The sequence below is a fragment of the Leptopilina boulardi genome, unplaced genomic scaffold (genome assembly GCF_019393585.1).
Source record: "Leptopilina boulardi isolate dan_hultmark-lab unplaced genomic scaffold, ZJU_Lbou_2.1 LbouV2_30, whole genome shotgun sequence".
Classification (NCBI taxonomy): Eukaryota; Metazoa; Arthropoda; class Insecta; order Hymenoptera; family Figitidae; genus Leptopilina; species Leptopilina boulardi.
In genome coordinates, this window is record NW_026137863.1 from 2119178 (window position 1) to 2125177 (window position 6000).

Below are 6000 nucleotides of genomic sequence, written 5' to 3' on the forward strand. Positions count from 1 at the left end.
GCTTATTTTAATGCCTTTTAATTTTCTGTGATTCTAATAAATCGTTAAGAGACTAATCAGACAAATTAAGCAGTGTAAAACCAGGCAAGCATTTGGAGTGGTGTCCCTAAAAAAATTCCAAAAAAAAATTATTATTTTAATTATTAATTATTCACGATTATTGAAACTAAAAGCCTAAAAATTGACAAAAAACGAAAAAATTGGAATTTTCTTTCCATTAAATTAAAAAAAAACACATTGTGAAAATAAATAATAAAAACGATAACTGTGCGTATATAATGATATATAATTTTGTGTTAATGTGACAATTACAATAATTAAAAAAAAAAATTGTAAAAAAACCGCCTATTATGAGAATACAATTGAAAAACCTAACTATATATTAACAAAGTGGAGAACCTAGTGTAATAATAACAATAATAAGTGACATTCACGATTTGTTATGGTGTAAACTTAACCGCGAAGATAAAAAGGAAGGTCTCAAGTTCGACGCTCGATTATATCTCGATCATAGAACCTTACTTTCATTTTTCTCTTTGATGCCACGCTGGCCTTTGGCCAAGACACCGATTCCAATAGAGCATCGAGATTTTTGTTATAAGGTAATCGACAAATGAGAATTAAGATCCTTATTAATTATAATCTCGATTTTCTCAGCGGAATGCCGTAATAATCTATTCATTTAATGATTTAATGAGATCTAAAATTAACAATGAAGAGATAGATACTTGGAAAATAGCCCTGACAATGAAAAAAAAAATTACCACAGAGAAATTAATAATAGAAGAATTAATTTTCAAACCTTTTTTTTTAAATTACTATCATTTCAGCAAATTTTCTAATTAATTATGAATATTTTTTTTTTGGTGAAAATAAATTTTTCAATAAATTAAATATGAAATATGAAAAATAATAATTAAACTAAAGTGACCTTAACCCCTTTGAATCAAGTAAGGGAATAATTTTAATTGGCATCGACATTTTTGCCGTAATCGAGGTTTACATTCGTTCCAGTCTGACAAATAATTCTAATTGACCGGGGACAATGGATTAAAAATTACGTTTCTTTTGTCTCTACTAGTCTACGTCTTTAATATATCAGAAAAATCACGATTCGGTCCATGATCTGTTACAAGGCAGTTATTATCAATGGAGACGGAATTATTTTTACTCGTGAAATTTTTATCCCGGATAAATTCACTAAAAATTTAAAAATCGTATTAGAATTAATTTTAATTTAATTTTTTTTTTTTTTAATTTTAATGAAGTTTTTTTTTTTTAACTTTAATTAATAATTTGTTCTCTAATTTTTATTCCATTGAATTTTCCGCGAAAACCAGAAAAAGGATAAAAAAAAAAAAAAACACTTAATTGAGAATTTTTTTTTAGTGACAGCAAATAAAAAAAAAATAATTTTCAAAAAAAAGAAAGAAATTTTGTGACAGAGATCGGTGACCGATAATAATTATTCCCGTAATTGAAATGAAAAAAAGATACATTTATAGAATGTGACCTTGACTGTTATTCTATATGTCTTAGTCGACTCTAGGTCATCTATGAGAATGTATATCCTGTCCGTTTATCTTCATAAATATGATTTCGACAGATTAAATATATTGCATAAGGCGGAAACAATACTTCAATTCAAAAAAAAAAAAAATCTATTATAAAAAAAAAATTTATTATTATTTTATATTTTTTTATTATTATTTATTTATTATTATTTATAATTTATATAAAATTTTAATAAAAACAAAAAAAAATTTCTATTTTTTTAAAATAGATAAAAGATAAATTACTAAAAAAAATTTATTAATAAAAAATTATATTTTAGGTAGCTATATATTTAATTGCTGATAATGAAAAAAAAAAAAAAAAAAAAAAACTAATAATATATTGAATGAAAAAAAAAACTACAGTGCCACCTGCGGTGCCAGTTCATAATATGATTCTCAAGGAAAATGCTCTACAACTTTTTTTTCATTATCATTTAATATTCTATAAATAATGTAGCTGCGGAAATAGAAAAAAAAAAAAAAAAAAAAAAAAACTCCACAAACTACTGCAGCTTCACATAATATGCAAATTTAATCATCCTGCTAATTATAAACACTGTGCGGATTTCTTATATAGACTCTTATCATTGATTATAACAAATACAATGATATTTTAATTAACTGATTTCATAAAATTCTATATAAACCACTTTGACAATTAATGCAATTTTTAACCAAGAAATAATTAGATAATGAAAACTAAGCACTTATTTTTCTATGAATAAAGAAACTTTCAATAATCTAATCGTTTTTATATGTATAATGATTTATACGACAAATTATAAAGTCATTAATAATTAAAAATCATTATACAAGAAATCTTTTCGAGTTCGACGCATTTTCAAAATATTATAAAAAAAAGACAATTTTTTTTTTTCAAAAAAAAAAAAAAAAAAAAAAAACTTATTGTAAATTTTAATTTCAACATTTGTATTTCCTTCTTTAATTATTTTCACCATTTATTCGAAATTTGATTCTTTAAAAAAAATTAATAACAAAAAAGCAATAATGATAATTTAATACTTATAATTATAAAAAATAAAAATAATAAAAATAATTAATAATAATAATAATAATATTTTTTTATTAGTATTTTTATTATTATTAATAATTATTATTTTTAAAAATTAATAATAAAAGCAATTTTCAATAAGAAAGTTTGTTTTTGAAAAAAAAAATTATTCAATTAATTATTAATATTGCCTTTCATACAAGATTGCTTTAATCCAATGCTATTAGAGTGTAATAGCTATATAGATCAGTTCGTTATAGTAATCCAATTAATTCAAACTAAATTCCTAGTTAATCTAGTTCCTACCAGTTTTGACCCAATCAGAATCTATCCTTTCAATAATTATTATTTATCAAAAAAAAAAAAAAAGATTGGCCTCTTTAGACAATTTTTTTTTAAATAAAATATATAAATAAAATTTTAATAAAATAATTTTTCTAATTATAGTTTGAAAATTTATCATTTCTTGAATCTACAACAATTTTCGAAAAATAACAAACTATCATTTATTATTATTAAAAGAATCGTACACCGAAAAAAATTTATTTAATTCAAATAATCGATTACTTAACTATTTGTTCAATAAATATTTCTTTAAAAATAAATTAAAATAAATAAAAAATAAATAAATAAATAAAAATTATTGGTATGGACAGAATTTATTTAAATCAACTGAAAATTATTTAAATAAATATTTTTGAATCAACTAAAAATTATTTAAATAAATATTTGCATCAACTAAAAATTATTTTGAATAAATATTTTGTATCAACTAAAAATTATTTCAATAAATATTTGAATCAACTAAAAATTATTTCAATAAATCAGAGAAAATTAAAAGGCATTAAAATAAGCTGCAACGCTTATTATTTTAATACAATTTTTCTTATTTTAATACCAAAATGGATTAAAATAATAAGCGTTGCAGCTTATTTTAATGCCTTTTAATTTTCTGTGATATTTTGCATCATCTAAAAATTATTTTGAATAAATATTTTGTATCAACTAAAAATTATTTCAATAAATATTTGAATCCACTTAAAAATAATTTAAATAAATATTTTGCATCAACTGAAAATTATTTAAATAAATATTTTGAATCAACTAGAAATTATTTAAATAAATATTTTGAATCAACTAAAAATTATTTAAACAAATATTTATTTTACAATATAATAGACAACCAATTATTATCAAAAAAAAAAAAAAAAAATTTTCAGTGATAACTTTATTTTGTGAACTATTTTGTAATTATTTTTTAATTAAATTATTAAACATTGAATAGTAATTAAAAAAAAATTGTCTCTCAATTTTCCTGAATATGGAATGATCTCGATTAATATCTACAAGGAAAAAAAAAATCGCGTGTCTATTTTTTACTTCGGAGGTGTGATATCTTTTTTTTTTTTATATATATAAAAATTATCATAAGAGGTGTGTTCTTCTGTATTTTTGAACGAGTTTGGTCTACTACTGTACATTTATTTTGCATACATCATCTATTTGAAATGAATTATCAATTTCTGCGCAGTTAAATATGATTATTCTTGCCTAATGAATATAAGAAAACCGGCTGATAAATCGTCATTAGCAGCGCAGTGCATCTACGGTTAGAAAAATTTTCTTACACCAGACCACACCTCCTCTTGTGTCAAGGTTAGATTTTTATCTAACATTTGCATGCTAACTTAAGAAAAATCCGATTGATATCGATACACTGCTTTTTTTTAAAGCCAATCACACGTCTTATAATATTAATTTTTTCCATCCTAAGAATTTTTTTTTTTTTTTTTTTTTTTTTTTTTTTTTTTTTTTTTTTTTTTTTTTTTTTTTTTTTTTTTTTTTTTTTTTTAATTATTATTCAATGTTTATTTCAATATTATAGTTCAAAAATTAGGACAATTGAAATAAATAAATAAAATATTACACTCAGAGAAAAATTTTATTTAAACCAAATATATTTTGAGTTAATTAAATGTATTTTTGTTTCAGCACCAACTAGACTTTTTATTTGTTTGAAATAAAAATTTTATTCGATATAAATAAAATCTATATTTGAGACAAATAAATTTTTATTTAAACCAAATAAAATTTATTTCAAACAAATAAAAAGTTTGAGACAAATATATATTTTCTCTGAGTGTAAAAATTAAAATATTTTAATTGCAATAAATAAATATAATATTAAAATTAATATATATATATATATATATATATATATATATGGGGGATAAAATAATTCTTGAATGAATGTTCAAATCGAAGAGAGAAATCAATAATCAATCATTAATTCAATTTCGCAAATTTCTTATGGTTACCCACGTGTTATAATTGTATCTTCATTGCAATCTCGTTTAATGGAATATTTTACCATAAGAACGTAAATAAGCAAGTTTTTATGAAAACTTAGATATGTATAAATGTATTTCATGTAGAAATCAATGATTTTTATCAAGGGGTGGGCAGTCTCTCTTTTTTTTTTTTTTTTTTTTTGCTAATTTCCTATTTTTCTAATTTATATACACTTAAGTACATAAATTAAATGTAAATAAATAAAAAAAACGATTATAAAATACAAAAGTATGTAAATAAAATCTTATTCATTTCAGAAGAACCTTTTGAACCTAATATTCCCATAATTTATGAGTGTTATAATAAATATTGTTTTTATTGAAATATTTTTAACATATATGAAAAAGCAAATATTAAAAATATTTCAACGCAAATATAATTGTAAAGTTAAATGCTATAAAATTCGAGATTTTATAACGTCAATTAAGTCATTATAAAATTGAATTCTAGCAAAAAAAAAAAAGACAGAAAAAATTATTACTGAATCACGAGCATGATACATGAATATTTATTTTCTAAAAAAAAATTCTAGCCAACGACATTTATCAGGGAAACAACGATAAGGTGTTAGCAATTTCTATCCATCATAATTACGATGTCATGGAAAAAGAAAAACCTGCCTTTTACTATAAACCTCTTTTTCATTAATTAATTTGAAAAAAAAAATCTGCAATTTATTATTTATTCAAATATTTTTCTAAATTGGAAATTTCCAAAGAATAAAATATTATGCCCAAAATTTGAATTAGTAGAAAATTTTAACTAAATTGGATAAATTTTTACTGATTCAGATTTAAAGATTAGAATATATTAATAGTTTTTTTAAATAATGATAAAAAAAAATTTAATAAGTATTAATCAACAAAATATTAATAATTAATTAGTAATTATTAATTTATTTAATTAATAATTAATTAGTAATTATTAATTAAAAAACTGTCAATAAATAATCGTTGCTTTAAAAAAACTATTAATGTTAAGTATGTAATTAACAATAAAAAAAATAATTATAAAATAATAGAAATAAAATTAAAACTTTTATCTCACCACGAAGAATCAACTGAAAATAATTAAAGTTCA